General features: G+C 41.5%; 1 protein-coding gene and 1 long non-coding RNA gene across 2 annotated transcripts in view; both read right to left on the bottom strand.

The window, feature by feature from the left end:
* LOC132864551 (zinc finger protein 135-like) overlaps positions 1 to 20,649 on the bottom strand; it is a gene marked incomplete at its 5' end in the record, with an annotated part of 244,184 nt that overhangs the window by 5,112 nt on the left and 218,423 nt on the right.
* Positions 297 to 19,232, bottom strand: LOC132864581 (uncharacterized). The gene is made up of 3 exons (XR_009650233.1): positions 19,123 to 19,232; positions 564 to 631; positions 297 to 392 (listed from the first exon to the last, which is right to left on the bottom strand). It is a non-coding gene; the product is annotated as an uncharacterized LOC132864581 (long non-coding RNA).

Raw genomic sequence — 20,649 nt, 5'->3', positions numbered from 1 at the left:
CTGATAGACTTCACCCTCTCTGGTTGGTCACGGTCATATGATCAAGAAGACCTACCTGGTTGGTGGAACAGGCCAAAATGAGTTCTCTGGGGAATGCTCTAGTTATTGCAGACTGCATTGTACAACAGCTTTCATCCCAGAAACACTGGTAGGCTCAGAAACGTCACAAAATGATGCAGAAAATAACCTCTATAACCTCTTAGACAAAAGTACCACCTTGCTGTCTGGTTGTTCCTGTAGGTGCAGGACTGAGTTCTTTGGTGTACTCTTCATACCACACCAAGAGCTCCTGTCCTGGGTTAATGGATCGACAGCAACGATACAGAATTCCCCCTTGATACTCAAATGCCACAAGATTCTGTTCTTCTTCATTACGGGCACAATTCACATACCTAAAAGGAGTGAGGCAACATTTCAGAAAAAGGTAAAAAATCAGATCAGAGTTACAGACTTGGAGAAAGCAAGGTGGAGATATCAATGACATGAAGATAAAGTTCTTCCAACAAATGAGGAGCTGTAAATTCAAACCACTAAAATGACCCAACAGCTAGTGTACTGCTCACCTCATCCAATTCACATGCGTCTCTCTTTTGGCATTGATGTATTCTTCACACTGCATGCTCCTGTATACCTGTAGAAAAATACCACATTTACTTTTTTTTTTTACACAAAATCAATACAGTGGGGCAAAAAAGTATTTAGTCAGCCACCAATTGTGCAAGTTCTCCCACTTAAAAAGATGAGAGGCCTGTAATTTTCATCATAGGTACACTTCAACTATGAGAGACAGAATGGGGGGGAAAGAATCCAGGAAATCACATTGTAGGATTTTTAATGAATTAATTGGTAAATTCCTTGGTAAAATAAGTATTTGGTCACCTACAAACAAGCAAGATTTCTGGCTCTCACAGACCTGTAACAACTTCTTTAAGAGGCTCCTCTGTCCTCCACTCATTACCTGTATTAATGGCACCTGTTTGAACTCGTTATCAGTATAAAAGACACCTGTCCACAACCTCAAACAGTCACACTCCAAACTCCACTATGGCCAAGACCAAAGAGCTGACAAAGGACACCAGAAACAAAATTGTAGACCTGCACCAGGCTGGGAAGACTGAATCTGCAATAGGTAAGCAGCTTGATGTGAAGAAATCAACTGTGGGAGCAATTATTAGAAAATGGAAGACATACAAGACCACTGATAATCTCCCTCGATCTGGGGCTCCACGCAAGATCTCACCCTGTGGGGTCAAAATGATCACAAGAACGGTGAGCAAAAATCCCAGAACCACACAGGGGGACCTACTGAATGACCTGCAGAGAGCTGGGACCAAAGTAACGAAGGCTACCATCAGTAACACACTATGCCTCCAGGGACTCAAATCCTGCAGTGCCAGACGTGTCCCCCTACTTAAGCCAGTACATGTCCAGGCCCGTATGAAGTTTGCTCGAGAGCATTTAGATGATCCAGAAGAGGATTGGGAGAATGTCATATGGTCAGATGAAACCAAAATAGAACTTTTTGGTAAAAACTCAACTTGTCATGTTTGGAGGAGAAAGAATGCTGAGTTGCATCCAAAGAACACCATACCTACTGTGAAGCATGGGGGTGGAAACATCATGCTTTGGGGCTGTTTTTCTGCAAAAGGACCAGGACGACTGATCCGTGTAAAGAAAAGAATGAATGGGGCCATGTATCGTGAGATTTTGAGTGAAAACCTCCTTCCATCAGCAAGGGCATTGAAGATGAAACGTGGCTGGGTCTTTCAGCATGACAATGATCCCAAAGACACCGCCCGGGCAACGAAGGAGTGGCTTCGTAAGAAGCATTTCAAGGTCCTGGAGTGGCCTAGCCAGTCTCCAGATCTCAACCCCATAGAAAATCTTTGGAGGGAGTTGAAAGTCCGTGTTGCCCAGCGACAGCCCCAAAACATCACTGCTCTAGAGGAGATCTGCATGGAGGAATGGGCCAAAATACCAGCAACAGTGTGTGAAAACCTTGTGATGACTTACAGAAAATGTTTGACCTCTGTCATTGCCAACAAAAGGGTATATAACAAAGTATTGAGATGAACTTTTGTTATTGACCAAATACTTATTTTCCACCATAATTTGCAAATAAATTATTTAAAAATCAGACAGACAATGTGATTTTCTGGATTTTTTTTCTCATTTTGTCTCTCATAGTTGCAGTATACCTATGATGAAAATTACAGGCCTCTCTCATCTTTTTAAGTGGGAGAACTTGCACAATTGGTGACTGACTAAATACTTTTTTGCCCCACTGTATATGGCTTTAAATGAGGTTTACAGAAACAAGAACAATGGCTCATGCCAATATTATTAAGCCTCATGAAGGCTGAATTAAAGGCTTTTGACTGTATCGTAAGATTCACAAAACAGCTGACAAGCTCCGAGATGAATTTAGTAACTATAGAGATCTTGCAGTCACGTGACCGGAATGTAAACAGCCGCCATCTTGTCGGTCAACAACACAGCTGAATACTGCTGCACTCGTATACAAAATGGATCAATTTCAACCGACTGACTACCCGGCTCATTTTTCTAATGAACAGATAATTAGATATATGTCTAAAATAAACGACCTACAGATTAGTGACCCTTATCGCTTACCGGACGTAGTTTTCACGACCGTGTCAGTGGATATTGAACTGCCAGAGGTGGAATACCCAGACGTGTATAATTACCTCATTAACTTTCCCTCGCTGTTCAGTGGTGAAGCACTGCGTGCTTATAAATCTCTGGACAGTTATCTTTACAGAAATTCAGGATTTGTCAGCGACTCAGATGTGGCATCTTGTAAACAAGAAAATAACAATCCTCATTGGACGGGTAAGTCACTTAAGTATTGAGTATAGCACTGACCAGCCGATTATAGAATAGAATAAGGTAATTCCAACTGTAATTCCAAATTGTCCGTCTTGTTTACCATGGATCTGGCATTGGAGAGGTAGAGGCTTGGCAGTGGAGATTTGAGTGGCTGTTTTCTGAGCTTAGTCAACAGGCCGGCTCTGCCTGCAGCCTCGCTTTTGCTTCCTCTCCCGACGCCGCCTCCACCTGCCAGACCCGGTAACAATCCACGGAGACCCCGCTGGTCTCGCCATCTCGTCCGGAATGTTGTGCATGCGATGGAAATCGCTACAAACCGTCATTTTCTGCTGGAAACCAATGTCCAGTAAGTCCATACGGTTGTAGTGGATATTGAAGTCCAGTACAGACGAACAACACGCAAAAATACACACAAAAAACATAAACGTGCACAGATAGGGAGAGCTTGTAGCCGCAGCCGTTGTAGTAGAATTGTATATAGTAGGGTTTTCCAGAAGAAAAGGTAGAAGCAGAAGTAGAAGGCGGAAATATGGCATTTGACCGACTAGATGGCGTCTGTTACAATCTGGATCGGCTGTGACGTCACATGTAAGATCTCTATAGGAAAATGCAGGCAAGGCTTTATCAGAATTTAGGCAAAGGAAAGGTTTCTCATAAAAGTCTTTACTTCTGACATGGCAAAGCTGTGCTGTGAATCAGACCTCTCTGATAAATATCTATCTGTCCCTTGTGTTTTGGTCTCTAAAGGGACAGCTACAAAAATACACAACTTTAAAAGTCAGTTCTGTCTCTAAATGGGTTTTATATGAAATATTTTTGATCTGTACAAGTAATATTTATTTGGGCGCCAATGTTGTTTTAATTCAGTGTAGCAGTGTTCATCTAATTTAAATTATTTTAAATTTACTTTTAGTCTTGTGTCCTGAAAATAGTAGTTACATTTTAGTCTTTTTTTTTTGGTCAAGATTATCAATGGAACTCAATTTTTAGTCTATCAATGTTTTAATAATAATTTCCTCAGATAGTTGCATGGTACTTGTAAAATATGCCCTGCAGTTTTAAGAGGGCCTGTTGCAGCAGGGGTTTAGCTGGATTCCCCCCCAGCATATGGCTGGTTTTGTCACTATGCAGAAGTTACAGTACTCAGCATGAATGAGTACAACCCCTTTGAAAAGTAACATTTTAAACAATCTCAATGAACACAAACAATTTCCAAAAAGTTTAATATAACATCTGTTTAACTTATAACGTGAAAGTAAGGTTAATAATATAACTTAGATTACACGTTTTTTTCAGTTTTACTCAAATTAGGGTTGTGCAAAAATGAGTACACCCCACAACAAAAACTACTACATCTAGTACTTTGTATGGCCTCCATGATTTTTAATGACATCAAGTCTTCTAGGTATGGAATGAACAAGTTGGCGATATTTTGCAACAATCTTTTTCCATTCTTCAACAATGACCTCTTTAAGTGACCGGATGCTGGATGGAGAGTGATGCTCAACTTGTCTCTTCAGAATTCCCCAAAGGAAATAATTTCTTTACACCACAAAGGTGAAGGCTACAAGATGATCAGCAAAGCTTTACTTAGTCAGAATACTGTAGCAAAAGTGGTACAAAAATTTAACACTACGTTCACACTGCAGGCTGAAGTGACTCAAATCCGATTTTTTCGCCCATATGTGACCTGTATCCGATCTTTTATTGACAATATGAACGACACAGATCCGATTTTTTCAAATCCGACCCAGGCCATTTGGATATGTGGTCCTAATTCCGATTCCTATCCGATCTTTTCATATGCGACTTCAGTCTGAACCGCCAGGTCGCATTCATCCAACTTACACGTCATCAGCAAGCCACAAACGTCACTATTCTGCGCTGAAGTAGGTGGCAGGCCTCTCAAAAAAAGTTAGAACAACATGGCGCATGACATCAATGCGACTCCGCACCCACACGTTCCTTTGAACGGAGGTTGCAGTCACTACCCTGCAGAACGCCTGAGCCAAAACCCTTGCCCTCTTCCTTCTCAACCTCCTCCTTAACATAAGGCTATTGTGCATGTTCTGGCTCCGTCGCAACAACTGCATCATCGCCAGGTACTCCATGCTGGCTACTGTCATACACAGGAAACTTTAGGTTACTTCCGTAAACACTGGCCATGCTCACTGCGTGTGACGTCGTCGTATCCTGCAATGCGCATGCGGAACACTTTTAGGTCGCTTTTCGTTCATACTGAGGATCACATACAAGTCGCATATATTTGTTAATGTGAACGACCTCACAAAAAAATCGGAATTGAGCATTAAGCAGTGTGAACGTAGTGTAAGAAAGATGGAACTGCAACCATCTCACAGAGATGTCCAGGTCGTCCACGGAAGTTAACACTTCGACAGGAGCGTCTTCTGATGAGAAGGGTTGAAGAAAATTGGCATGCAAGTTCACTGCAGTTACCTAAAGTAGAAGAAAGCCAAACTGGGGTGACTATTTCCGGTGACACAATACGGCGTACACTGCAGAGGAATGGCATGCATGGATGCCATCCATGAAAGAAGCCTCTCCTAAAGCCCAGGCACAAAAAAGCCCGCCTCGAGTTTGCCAGGGCCCATGCTGACAAAGATGAAGACTACTGGGACTCTATACTCTGGAGTGAGGAGACCAAGATAAATGTTTTTGGAACTGATTGCTTCAAAACTGTATGGCGTCGCAAAGGTGAGGAATACAAAGAAAAATGCATGGTGCCTACAGTGAAACATGGTGGTGGCAGTGTCCTTACGTGGGGCTGCATGAGTGCTGCTGGTGTCGGGGAGCATTTCATTGATGGCATCATGAATTCACAGATATATTGCTCTATACTGAAAGAGAAGATGCTACCATCACTCCGTGCCCTTGGCTGTCATGCACTTTTCCAACATGACAATGATCCTAAACACACATCTAAGGCCACTGTTGGATTTCTGAAGAAGAACAGGGTGAAAGTGATTCAGTGGCCAAGTATGTCTCCTGATCTGAACCCAATCGAACACCTATGGGGTGTGTACTCCGCCCACTCCGGCATATTGGACGGCATCAGGATAGTTTACCTTGCGTGAGCGTAATGGATCCAGGCAGTAATCCCCAAGAAAATTCGGAAAATACCCTATCTACATCGCGTGATTACTTGTCTAAGTTTGTTCGGCATCTTGAAGGTGATGTGAGGCAGCGTTACGTGGAAAAGTGTTCCAGCTTGGGGATTGCAGATTCATACAACTTGCCGCAATCCTTGCTCAGGGAAATTCGGAGCTGCGGTGCCGGCGATTTGCCCGATCTGGCCTACCACGACATTTACAATTTTCTCATTAATCGTGAATCGTGTTACACTGGCAAAGCCCTCAAAGCTTACAAGACCCTGGAAGCTTATAAATATTTTGTTGCGGGATGGATATCCCAACTATACCTCTGGAAGGTACGGAAGAAGAATGTCTACTTGAAAACCTCATGGGTATGTGGCATTAAGACATTTATCATAAAGAGACTATGCAGGACGTTTTATCTTAAGAATGTTCGAAATTTAAACTCGGTTCCAGATAATGACAGGGTTGTAAATATGTATGTTTTTGTCTGAAAAACAGTAAATCAAAAAGCTGCGCACATTTGCGCAGCTTCCACGAAAACGTGGGCAACTTTCTGATTTACTGTTTTCTTCTCATACTTCCTATTTTTCATGGACTGTAACGGCAATTGCTTATTTAGTAATTTTAACATAGAATTTACTCTGATGAAATTATTCAGACACTCCAACGCCCCCCCTAAAAAAAAAAAAAAAAAAAAAAAAAAAAAAGGGTCTGCGCAGTGATTCAGCCGTGGAAAAGGTGCATCCGCCGTTTGCATCCCTGTTTAAACTCATAGGTTAACCGGCTAATGAGGCTCGTTGGTCGGTCAAGATTTTTTTTAGTTTTCGCCATCCCTACTATGGATTGACCTTTCAAAGGCATATATGAGCCAAAAAGATAAAACATTGTCATAGACTAGGCCAGGGTAGTAGGGCTAGGCATAGCCATTTTAAACGTTAGAGACTGTCTAGTTTCTAAGTATGCAGCTATCATTCAATCCGAAAATCAATTTAACAGATGTACTAGGAGTATTGAATTAGAAGATTACACCAATCTGATATGAAGTGTTCACTACAAATTCGGCTGGTAGAACTGGGGTACCAGTTTTCTCTTCGCACAGAGGACACCCCTTTTGCGCGTCTCTCCTCAGGAATCTATAAAATGACAGGCCCTCCTTTTGGCCCTGTCTATTAGTACAACCCAATGCTGAACAAGATATAACCATTCTCGAAAGATCTACTCCCACACACTTGATAATTAGAACGGGTTCGCCTAAGTTCTATGCGCGACTTTGCCGTCCAAAATGATGGATAACGAATATCACGCGACCTCGTGACGTCACGTGCACGATCTCTATAGGTGAGAGGCCGAGGGCTATGGAAACGAAGGTCAGAGCCGCCCAATGTGCCTGACTGCATGGAGCGGGAAGGACTTTAGAGATGGGCTAGGCTGCATGTTCATTTAAAACTGCTGTAACTTGCCCAACCATAACTGACTATCATATGTACCAGAGATTTCCAAGCTTATTGGGGCTGAAGCACATCAAAGGTCAAATCAGAATGTCAAGGCACACCAAATTAAAAGTTGGCTATCGATTATGAAGAATGTCACACACATTATGATGGGCTAGAAGGTCATTTGCAAAATTTGACCCAGATTGCACTACAGCAGATTGTCAAATAATTATTAAAACAGATAGGTAAATCAGACAGGCAATTGTATAATTTTTTTAAAAACGTGAGGCAACGCTCATTACAGTGTCTTCCATAAGTTACCTAGACTGTAGTGAGTGAAGGAAGCATTTTCAGAACACAAACACCATTTGATTTGAGACTGATAACATTAAGTGTCCACTCCAGTCATCCACTAGTCCAAACACAATACGATGGTTATCAATTTAAAACAGCAAACATAACATCAATGGAGAAGTTAGCATTGATAATTAGCATTCATCAAACTTGAGCTTGGAGAACGTTAACATCAGCATGTCCGAATCTCATCTCCTCGCTTTAAAACAGTGCACGGTTAAATTTGTAGAGTTTTAGCTTATTTGAGTCAGAAAAGCTGCTAACACATCCGGTACCATGTATTCGTCATTCAAAACACAAGTGCATGCTCTAACCAGAGTTCAAAATAGGTTTATTTTTGGCTAAAATGAAATTATTCTGCATGTTCTTTATTCAATATTTTAAATTTTCTAAAAAAATAAAAAAATAAGCCAGTTGAACACAGGTAACCACTTCTGCTTCATTTCTTTGAGGGCTGAAGTGTATGCTCTAGTCATTTTTTTAACCGTTTATGAACTGTTAAATTCCTTAACCATGCTTTGCGGGTGTGGCCTTTTTGCTGTGGCATCACCATTCATATCGATACAACCAGTGTGTTTATGCTTAAATTACTAAAGCACAAAATTGTTTTGTGCAAGGTCTTCATAGATCTAAAACTCTTAATTTTGCTCTCAAAGTGCACCAGTTTGATACAATTAACTTTAAAATAAACAAAATTATCATCTCCTCACAGGGGAGCATGCCCCCAGAACGAGGGCCACTGACCCTAGTTTCACAAAATCCTGAGGGAAACACTATTATTCTGTCTTTTTTTTTTAATAACTACTGCCAGAGGAAAAGCTACCTGTTCTTTTGCAAGTTAGGGTAGCTGTGAAAGAAATCTCTCTCAGCTCAAATGTAGAAGTAGGTGACCGTGATTATGCAACATATCCTAGAAGCATGTTGATGTTCAAAAATAAACTTGACAGGTAGTGAACTAATGTGGCAAGTGTGTGTGGAAGGAGAAATCATGAGACGGAGAGCTCCACTTTTGAATATAGAAGTGTGTCATTGCATATCGTACAATGAAATTGGACACCATCCTACTAGTGCAACATCTGCTTATTTTAGATTTAATTATTTATTTCGGTCATTTCAACTTTCAATAACATACACACTGGTTACATACATATCAGCAAGAAAGACCGAAAAGGATTAGACTGAAGCAAAAGCTTATTGCGTCTACCCTCATCACATTTCATAAATTAATAAATCTTTTTTTATGCCAAAGAAATTAAGGAAAGAAACAAAAAGGGAAAAAAATAGTAACAATAGTATCGGTTACATTTTGTTCAATACAATTTTACAGCTTTCAATTTCAAATGAAAACCAAAACATACATATTGGATTTTGCCGTTTTCATATTCTGTAGCATTAAATATCAAGTAGCTGGATCAAATTTAAATCAAACCATTTTTTTCCAAATATATTTCATATCTCAGTTTTGTATTTACTGATAATCTTATGTGTTTGTATGCTTTAAGGCCTTTAAGCGTGTTACACAGTTTAATTTCATTTTCAAGACTATTCCATAAATTAACTCCTGTTATAGATATACACCTTTGTTTTACATTTGTTCTGAACTTTGTTTTAACAAACGTATACGAGTTCCTCTTAATTAATGACTCTCTCTGATTTGATTTGTCAGGGATAGTTTTGTTTTTGATTTTAAACAAATTGAGCAATTTTGTAATCCACAAAATCATGAAATTTAAGGCCATTCAAGTTTATAAACAACTGATTGGTTGGTTCACTATAACATACGTTGTGTATGATCCTAATAGCTCTTTTCTGCAATATGAAGATCGGGTTTGTGATTGTTTTACATGCATTTCCCCAGACCTCCACACAATAAGTAATGTATGGAACAAGCAGAGAATTATAAAGTGCGTGCAATGATTTTTGGCTTAGAATGTGTTTAGTTTTATGAAGTATTGCAATAGACTTGGACATTTTTGTTTTTACATGTTTAACTTGACGGGTAGTGAACTAATGTGGCAAGTGTGTGTGGAAGGAGAAATCATGAGATGGAGAGCTCCACTTTTGAATATAAAAACGTGTCATTGCATATCGTACAACGAAATTGGATGCCATCCTACCAGTGAAACATCTGCTTATTAAAAATAAAGAAATAAAATGTCCATATAATATATATTAACAACTCAAAAACTCTAAAAAGACATACACGCACAAAACATTCACACACTGCTGTTTTGTTTTTTTTTTTTTAATTGCATGGTCCCTTTAAAACAAGCACTGTTTAGTGCAGTTATGGCTCTTGGGTAGAAGCTCTTTTTCGGTCTATAGACCCCTTACACTGACATCACATTTACGTTAGCAATGGTCACTACCCTACCCTATACCTGGGGGACAAGCAAGCTTTGTTTACATACTGTTCACATACTGAAGCCAAGCAAAGATGTCAGACGTCCGTTGCTGTTGTCTGAAGAAAACTACAGCTAAAAAAGCTCTACTAACGGATTACTTGGATAATCTTAGTTATAAAGAAGTGAAGGATACATGGAAACTAGAGTTTATTAGTGGCTATGATCTGTACAAAATTCCTCAAAACCAATGGAGTGGCAGTGCAGATTTGTGGCCTAGTGTTAGCTACATGTTGGAATGTACTTTCCTTTTCCGGAAGAATCCGGACATGGAAGAACAGTTAGCTAGCTAGCAAGCAAGCAAGCAAGCAAACAAACGGTACACCCCACTACATAAACAAGAAAACCTTTGGGTAAAGAATTTTTACTGACATCAGCTTTAAGGAACAGATTGCTGCAAAAGCCTGAGCATTTACTCTCAAAGGAATACTACTTGAACTGTGGGCTAGATGGTATTCCCGGCCCGCCATGTCTCAACAACCTCAAGGACATCAAGTTACAGAGCTATTTGCACTCATTTATACATTGATGTTTATGATTTATTAAAAAAGAAACAAATCTCTGAAGTATTATTATTTGTAAAATAACGTTATCTTGCTCTAGACTTTCAAACAATGTTGTAAGATTTTATTTTAATTTTATCTAATAGTGGATGGTGCAATAATTACAAATGCAAACAGAATCGGCACATTCCAGTTGTAGCTGTAGTCATATAGCTAACTATAAATCATATAGTTAACTATAATCACCCTTGTAATAATAATTTCAATAAACTGTTCATGTTCAGTTCCCTCTTCATTTATTCTCCATTCAAAAGGCACAACTGAGTCACACAGGTTGATGTGTGCAACAGACAGTAACAATTTTATCCAAAATAGTTTTTCCTGCCTTATTTCCATTTCACATGCCTGCAGCTGTTGTAAAGTTCAGTGCATTTGTGTAGAACTCTCTCAAACTGTAGGTTCATTACTACACTCTGGCTCCAGGTTGACATTTTGCACAGGACTGAGTTCCTCTGATAACAGAAGCAAAGCTTCAGCACTTTTTGCTCTTAATCTTTTCTGTTCTTTCAGGATGCATCAGGAGCATGTCACTCCTTGTTGGGTTTTTTTAACGAATTATGTCAACGTTGTTTGTTTGGTGCCCAATCTGGGTTTTCCATGTCGAATAAGGAAGTTGGTTCATCTGGAAGAAAATCATTTGATTTTGTCCGAACACTTTCATGAAGAAGCTAATTCAAATGTGAGCAGAAATAAAAGGAGATTCTTAAACAAACTCTTCCATACTCTGTTGCACCTGTATTTTTTAAAAAACAGATTTTAAATAGTCGCTAATTTCTCTGGAGTTTTCAGGGTTAGCTCCTCTCGCTGTATTCTCTTTAACCACTCATTTCTTCATTGTTCTTTAAGCATTTGCTTCCCTTTGTTAACATTTTTCTTCATAGCAGGGAAATGGTAATATATTTTATCTATTCCTCGATTTAAAATGATTGGAACAACCAAAAACAGCGCAAAAATGAACCATATTTAAGACTGGTTAAGCCTTGCTTACACGAAAACTAGTGTCTTTTCACCTGGGGGTCAATTATCACGTGATGCGTAACGTCATGTGCAAGGGGTCCATTTGTCCATTTCTTAATTGACCTGAACTGCCTGCCCAAGGGCAGCAATTCAAACAGAGAATTTCTGGGGTGGGACGGATCTTTTAATATACTGAGGGTTCTTTTGAGGCAGCAGGAACTGTAAAGCTCTTCCAGGCAGGGAAGAGGGCATCCGATGATCTTCTGGGTGGTGGTGACAACCCACTGGAGAACTTTTCTCTCTGCTCCTGTGCAGCTGACAAACCACACACTGATGCAGTATGTTCTCTATGGAGCAACAATAGAAGGACACAAGCAGTTTTTGAGGGAGGTCGTTCATCCTGAGGATCATCAGGAAGTAAAGTCTCTGTTGTGCGTTCTTTATCACTTGTGTGGCATTAGAGCTCCAGGTCAGCAGCTCCTCTATGTGCACCCCAAGGAACCACAAGTCCAGGATCCTCTCCACATATTGCACACTGATGAGAATAGGCTGAAAGACTGTTTTCTTTTTCCTGAAGTCTATGGTCAGCTCCTTGGTTTTGGTGGTTGAGGACCAGGTTTGTTGTCTCAGCACCACCCAGACAGCTGCTCCACCTTGTGCTGATAAGCAGACTCCTTCCCCCCCAGAAATGAGCCCCACTATAGTAGTATCATCTGCAAATATGATGCCATTACGGGAGCGAGCAGGGTGCAGTTGTAAGTGTAGAAGAACTACTTTTTTAATCCTAGAAAAAGCCATGGCATAACAGTTATGGTCATATTTACATAGGAATAACATCCAATGAAATATATCAGTCAGGATTTAGACCTCATCATAGCAAAGAGACAGCTCTGGTTAAAGGAGTAAACAACCTACTGTTGGCGTCTGATCAGGGCCATGTCTCGCTGCTTGACCTTAGTTCAGCATTTGATACCATTGATCATTCCATTCTTCTGGATAGAATAGAAAATGTTGTGGGAGTTAAAGGAATGGCCCTCTCCTGGCTCAGGTCTTATTTAACTGATTGCTATCAATGTGCTGATGTAAATGGTGATTTTTCGACATACTGAGGTAGTTTGGTGTTCCACAAGGTTCTGTCTTGGGTCCACATATACACACACACATATATATATATATATATATATATATATATATATATTCTTTATGTAAAGAAGAAACACAAAGACTGGTTTGATGAAAATGTCTGCTTGACAAACTACACTCACTTCATGTTGAGTATGCCAACAACAAAGACTCACAGGAAAAGAAAGATCATTATAACCATGTGAAGCAGAAGGCTCAAGCCAAGCTACGTGAGATGAAGGACAACTGGTGGCGAGTCAGGACAAGAAAACTACAGGAAGCTGCTGATACAAAGAATGCCAAGAAGTTCTTTAGTGAACTCAAGGCTGTCTAATGGACCTTCATCCAGAGGAGCTAGCCCACTATTTGACCTTGATGGGCGCACTGTGATCAAAGAACCCTCACTCATCCCTGAGAGATGGGCACAGCACTTCAATCAGTTGCTTAACCGCCAGTCAACAATCTCTGAAGAGATGATTGCAGAAATGCCGCAAAGCCCAGTGATTGAAGAGCTTGACCAACTACCAACTGCTGACGAAATAATCAAGGCTATTAAACAGCTTTCTAGTGGCAAAGCACCAGGTGAGGATGGTGTCCCTCCAGAAGTGTACAAATGTGGCGGACAGAAGCTTGCATACGAACTAACACAGCTTTTCAAGGAACTCTGGATAGAAGGTGAAGTTCCACAGGACTTCAAAGACGCTTTGATAATTCACCTCTATAAGAATAAAGGCGATAGACGTATATGCGACAACCATCGTGGCATATCACTGCTTAGCATTGCTGGCAAGATTCTTGCCAGAGTGATCGTCAATTGTCTCACCACTCATCTTGACAGTACGCTTCCAGAGAGTCAATGCAGCTTCAGATCTGGTAGAGGCACAACAGACATGCTATTTGCAGCCAGACAAGTCCAGGAAAAATGCAGGGAACAAAACCTAGACCTGTTTATGGTGTTTGTAGATCTCACCAAAGCCTTCGACTCTGTCAGTCATGAAGGGCTCTGGAAGTTACTTCTGAAGATTGGATGTCCACCAAGAGTAGTCAAGATCATTCGCTCTTTTCATGAAGGTATGATGGCCCATGTATCTGACCTTGGGACCACATCAGAAGCATTCCCAGTGACAAATGGAACCAAGCAGGGATGTGTCATGGCCCCTTTACTGTTTAGCATCATCTTTTCTGCAATGCTCCAGGATGCCTTTAAGGACTGCAACAAAGGAGTCATGATCAGGTTCAGAAGCGATGGTGGTATCTTCAACCTCCAGCGTCTGAAAGCCAAGACAAAGGTGTCTCTACTACTTCTACGAGAATTACTCTTTGCAGATGACTGCGCACTGATTGCTCACACAGAGGAGGACCTACAAAGCATTCTCAATGATTTCGCTAGAGCAGCGACACGCTATGGTCTTACTATCAGCATAAAAAAAAAATGAAGTGATGGTTCAGCCGAAACCAGGCAGTCCACCTGTGGACCCAGTCATTAAGATCGGTGATGATCAGTTAAAGGCTGTGCAGAAGTTCTGCTATTTGGGTGGCTTCCTCTCACAGAATGCCTGTATAGATGATGAGATCACTTCCCAAATTAGTAAAGCAAGTGTCAGCTTTGGACGGCTGCAGCACAGACTATGGTCTGATCATGGTATTCGCCTCAGCACAAAGCTTGGTGTGTATAGAACAGTTGTGCTATCTACTCTCCTGTACGGAAGTGAATCTTGGACCTGGTATCGTCGCCATGTGAAAAAACTTGACCAATTCCACCTTAGATGCCTCCGTAAAATCTGTGGCATCTCCTGGAAGGACAGAGTATCAAACACTGCAGTACTTGAGCGCTGTGAGATGGAAGGTATTGAAGCACTCCTCATCAAAGGCCAATTCCGATGGGCTGGACATCTCGCCCGCATGGAGGATAGCAGAATACCGAAGGCACTTTTCTACGGAGAGTTAGTCAGTGGACAGCGTTCACGAGGAGGACAACACAAGAGGTTCAAGGATGTCTTGAAATCCAACCTGAAAGTATGTGAAATACCTACTGAAACCTGGGAGAGTCAGGCTCTAAACCGTCCAGAGTGGCGATCTATCTGTCATGTTGGTGTTGAAAAATTTGAGCAGACGCATCGAGTTGCTCCAGGAATTCCGTTTAGCCTGCCATGCCAGACAAAACCAAACTCCTCCAAGCAGTACCGACTTTGCCTGCCCTGACTGTCAACAACACTGCCGTTCCCGAATAGGACTGATCAGTCACCGCAGAAAACATGCAACCCTCAACCAGGAACACTGAGAGAAAGGAGATCTGTCGGATACGACAGCTCAGACCATATATATATATATATATATATATATATATATATATATATATATACACACACACGTATGTTACCTCTGGGCGATATTATTCATAAAGATTAGTTTCCACTGTTATGCTGATGACACACAATTGTAGGTTTCTACAAAACCTGATGAGAGACACCAGCTTAATAGAATTGAGAAATGTGTAAAGGACATTAGACACTGGATGCTTATTAACTTCCTTCTGCTTCACTCCGACAAGACTGAAGTACTTGTACTCGGACCACATACAGCTAGAAGCAAGTTTTCTGATTACACAGTGACTCTGGATGGCCTTTCTGTTTCTTTACGTGCAGCAGTAAAAGACCTCGAGGTGATTATTGACCCCAGACTTTCATTTGAAACTCACATCAATAACATTACCCGGGTATCTTTCTTTCATCTCAGAAATATTTCTAAGAGAAAAAAATTCAATGTCACTACACGACGCGGAAAAATTAGTTCATGCTTTTGTTACCTCCAGGTTAGATTATTGTAATGCCTTACTGTCTGGATGTTCCAATAAGTGTATAAACAAGCTCCAGTTAGTTCAAAATGCAGCAGCAAGAGTCCTTACTAGAACTAGAAAATATGACCCAATCACCCCTGTCTTATCCACACTGCATTGGCTCCCAGTCAAATGTCACATTGATTGTAAAATACTATTATTGACCTTGAAAGCACTGAATGGTCTCGCACCACAGTACCTGAGTGAACTTCTGGTCCTTTATGACCCACCACACCTACCTAGATCAAAAGGTGCAGGCTATCTGCTGGTACCTCCCATAGTGAAGGCTACATCAGGGGGCAGAATCTTTTCTTACAAAGCCCCACAGTTATGGAACAGCCTTTCAAGTAGTGTTTGGGAATCAGAAACCGTCCATGTTTAAGTCTAGGCTGAACGCATATCTGTTTAGCCAAGCCTTTTGTTAAGAGTGTTTATGAGGGAAAGGAGTAGATCTGGAGGGTCCTCAGACAGCGTTTTGGTAAACTGGGATGTATGGATGCTGTCAGTCCCCCACTCACTTGCTCGCTCAAGTTTGTTGATCCTGTAGTGGCTGCTGCTTTATGTCCGGGGGCGCCCTCATGCCTGTGTTACCTTCTGGCTCTCCCCTTTTAGTTATGCTGTCATAGTTAGTTTTGCCAGAGTCCCTGCTTGGGACTCTGGCAAAACTCAGTGCAAAATGTATACTGTTCCTACTCATCAGGTGACATTGGGCATACCCAACAACCTGTGTTTTCTCTCTTTCTCTCCCCCCTCCCCCCATCTGTCCCTCTGAGTTACATGGCAATCCTGACCTCTTCTGCTCCTCAGACCTGCCAGATCCATTCTGATGCCCAACATCTGGTTGGAGTTTCATCACATCGCTCCTGTGGAGGATGGCCCCATATGGACAGTTGAAAGTCACACTTGGAAGATGCTCTGGACACTTACAGTAATGCTTTTATGGCTGAGGACTACAGCTGACTTGCTAACTTTAGGACTGCAGTTGTCATGAACAGTTCTGCACTCAAGTTTCCATCAATGAAGAGTTAGAACATTAACAAAACTGACTTCATGTTAAAAATGTTAGAATCACATTGTCTCTTATCACCCAAATGAGGATGGATTCCCTTTTGAGTCTGGTTCCTCTCGAGGTTTTTCTCATGTCATCTGAGGGAGTTTTTCCTTGTCACAGGTTTGCTCATTAGGGATAGAATTAGCTCATGTTTTAAGTCGTTCAAATTCTGTAAAGCTGCTTTGCAACAATGTCTATTGTTAAAAGCACTATAAAAATAAATTGACTAGAGGTTGAAGAGAGGGGAGCCATTGCTGAGGCAATGTGGGGGCCTTCTCTCACCCTCTGTGAGCGATCAGACAGGAAGTCCTTTATCCAGAGGCAGATGGATTAAGACAGTCCCAGGTCTGTCAGGTTGGACACCAGTCTGTGAGGGAGAATGGTGTTGAATGCTGAGCTGAAGTCCACAAAGAACAGCCTAGCATAGCTCTCCTGCTGCTCAAGGTGAGTGAGGGCAGTGTGGAGAGTTGTAGCTATGGCGTTCTCTGTAGACCCGTTAGCTTTATAAGCATACTGGTGTCGAACATGGGTGGGGGACTTGAGATGATGCAAGTCTGAACCAGTTGCTCAAAGCACTTCATGATGACAGGAGTAAGTGCCACTGGACAGTGGTCATTCAGGCTGCTAATGGTCTTTTTTTGGCAATGGAAGATGGTAGAGGACTTCAGGCAGGGTGGGATAGTGGACTGGGATAGGGACTGATTGACTTATGTGACATCCTATGCTCTGTGCATAACATGGTTCTAGATGTTTTATTTTACCACAAGATACATGCCTATCAGAAATGCTGGCCAGAGGTAGTCAATTACTGCAGAAGTCTTGGTCAAGGTGGCTCATTGCTATTTAGCCCCTAATGTTCTCCAAGCTTTAACATTAACAGCTCCATGAGCCTTTGCACTCTGGCAAGGCTCCGTGGAACTGGCAACAACTAAAGCGACTGCCTTTTCTGGTCGCTACAATAATCATCCTCCTCCCTGGACCCAAATTTATTTTCAAAATGGAATTAAAGGCCATTTAGATTTAAAAAAAAAAATGTAAAAGTTAAAAGTGACTACCTACAAACATTTTTAATGAAAAAGTAGTCATTGTTGTATTTTAAAAAGTATTATTTCATGAGCCTGCATAGGGCGGCACAGTGGTGTAGTGGTTAGCACTGTCGCCTCACAGCAAGAAGGTCCTGGGTTCGAGCCCCGTGGCCGGCGAGGGCCTTTCTGTGTGGAGTTTGCATGTTCTCCCCGTGTCTGCATGGGTTTCCTCCGGGTGCTCCGGTTTCCCCCACAGTCCAAAGACATGCAGGTTAGGTTAACTGGTGACTCTAAATTGACCGTAGATGTGAGTGTGAATGGTTGTCTGTGTCTATGTGTCAGCCCTGTGATGACCTGACGACTTGTCCAGGGTGTACCCCGCCTCTCGCCCGTAGTCAGCTGGGATAGGCTCCAGCTTGCCTGCGACCCTGTAGAACAGGATAAAGCAGCTAGAGATAATGAGATGAGATGAGCCTGCATAAAAATGCATGGGGTTGCTCAAAATTCCACAGCACTTCACTTTGTCTCACAGCACACCGGGTATTTCCTGTACATATCTAAACTCAACCCTCACTGAACCGATGTTCAAATTATATTTTGTCTGCATTTGTGAATTCACGGAAATGAAACAACGTCACACCAACTGCAGACCCCAGCATCAAACCAACTCGCACAGGTGGCAAATTTTGTGGCATCGAAAACCATTGGCTCGTTGGTGTGGTAACAAGTTTTATATTAATTTTAGCATTAATTAGAGTTAACAGTATCTGTTCAGATCCTGTAGTGTCATGCTTCTCTGTTTATCCTCGACATTTAGAAAAGAAACAAACCAAGTGTAAATGAATACGTTTCTTGTTTTGTGTGTGTGTGTGTGTGTGTGTGTATATGTGTGTGTGAGTGAGTGTGAGAGAGAGAGAGAGAGAGAGAGAAGCTACCATGTTGTGCATGCAGCAGAGTCAAGGAAAACTTGGTACAGTTTTTCTCAACTGCATTTGGGAAACCAGACTATAATGGAATGCTGTTGATGACGACGACTAATATTTTGTGTAATACAGGAAGCTGACCATGTTTAGGCGTCGTTATGGGACGACTTATGTTGGTGACTACCTGGGCTTGTGATTTTATGGGACTTTCATGAATAATTATACAATAAAGAAATATTTGCTTGAGTATTACTTTATTTACTTGAGCACTGAGGTGTTACTAGTATTTTTATTAACCAGTAAGTTCCACCACACTGGCTAAAAGAACCGATGTCGGACTGCATTGTGCTCAAACTTGCGATTTACACCACTACTCCACATATCATCTGCAAGAAGAAATTGATATTAATTGGAGCTACCTTCATCTAGTCATCATATTTTGTTACATAAAAATATACAATCTTTATAATAAAATTTATGACAAACTCACAACCGAGGAGTCTCCACTGTTCTTGGCTTCCTCTTGGTTCACCAGCTCTCCCTGGCAGGGGCCAAAGTGTGCACCTACTGGAACAGTCTCCCCCTTATTAAACACTCCCAGGCCTGCATCAGGAATACTGGATTTCTAGCCCAGGAGGAAGTATTTGTCTGGCTCGGTCAGGGACTCCCATGGGAACAGGAGTATCGGGGATGAAGAGGGGTGGTCCATGAACCTCGCATTTGTTGAGGAAGAAGGATTTGCAAACTTCACAGTCTAGGAGTAGAGAAAACACAACAGGAAGAAATGAGGCCCAAATGTGTGTGCAATCTGTGCGTGTCTATCCAAGACCATATACACTACATTAGTACTGTATAAAGATTATCCTAAGAAAGCTTGCCAGTAAGGTTCACTGAGCATCTGGTTGAGACTAGAGGTGTCCATCAGGACTGGGATCAAACAGGACACAACAAGGTACCAGTATTGGCAAAAAAATATGGAAACACCTACCAAAATGACAAAACACAATTTGACCTTTCGTTCTCAAGTTCTCTTAATAAACTAAACATTTTCATCATAACAAACAAATGTTACAAGTAACCAGAGTAAATCATTCTAAAACATCAATCAATACTTGGTATGGAACCCCTTGACAGTGAAGTGCACTGACATGATCAGGCATGCCATCATAAAGTTTATGAATAAAATCAAGTGGAATTGATCTCCATATGTCTTGTAACACTTCCCAGAGCTGTGGCAGGTTTGAAGGAGCCCTTTTCACCTTCTCTCGCTCCATGTAGTTCCAGACTTGCTCAATTATATTCATGTCAGGACTTTGGACTGGCCAATCAAGAATTGTCAAGCTGACATCTTGTTCTTTGTTTTGTAAATACTGTTTAACCATCCTGGCTGTGTGTTTTGGGTCATTATCTTGCTGGAAGATAAAGTTGTTGCCAATGAGAGCTCTTCCAGAAGGCACAGCATGATGGATAAGGATTTGTCTGTACTTGTCAGCAGTGAGGGTCCCATCTATTTTGTAGAGATGACCAACTCCATTGCAGGTGATGGCTCCCCATACTTGCAGGACCCCTCCACCATGTTTTACTGTGGGAGAAATACAGTTTACCTTGTATCTCTCTCCCTTTCTGCACCTAACTTACTATTGCATAGCGTTGCCAAATAATTCAAATTTCTTCTCATCTGAGAACATGACCCTTTTCCACTGCTCAGAAGTCCAACTCCTGTGAATTTTTGCCCAGTTAAGTCTCTTCTGCTTATTTCCACCTCTCAAAAGTTTTGCGCACTGACATGACCTTTGAGGCCTTCTGCTGAGAGTGTCTTCCTAACCAGGTGTGGGGAGACATCCTTGCCTGTAGCACCTTGGAGGTCCTGTGCCAGTTCCTTGCTGGATTTCTTCCTCTCTTGTAGGGATGTAGTCTTGAGGCACTGGACATCAGCTTTAGTCAACTTTTTCTTCCTTCCTCTGCCTGAAATGTTCTTGAAGTTCCCAGTCTTCTGGTGATGCTTGAGGCACTTCCA

This window comes from Neoarius graeffei, chromosome 17 (assembly GCF_027579695.1).
Source record: "Neoarius graeffei isolate fNeoGra1 chromosome 17, fNeoGra1.pri, whole genome shotgun sequence".
NCBI classification, from domain to species: Eukaryota; Metazoa; Chordata; class Actinopteri; order Siluriformes; family Ariidae; genus Neoarius; species Neoarius graeffei.
The sequence above is the reverse complement of the archived record's forward strand: the minus strand, read 5'-3'. Positions and strand labels throughout refer to the sequence as shown.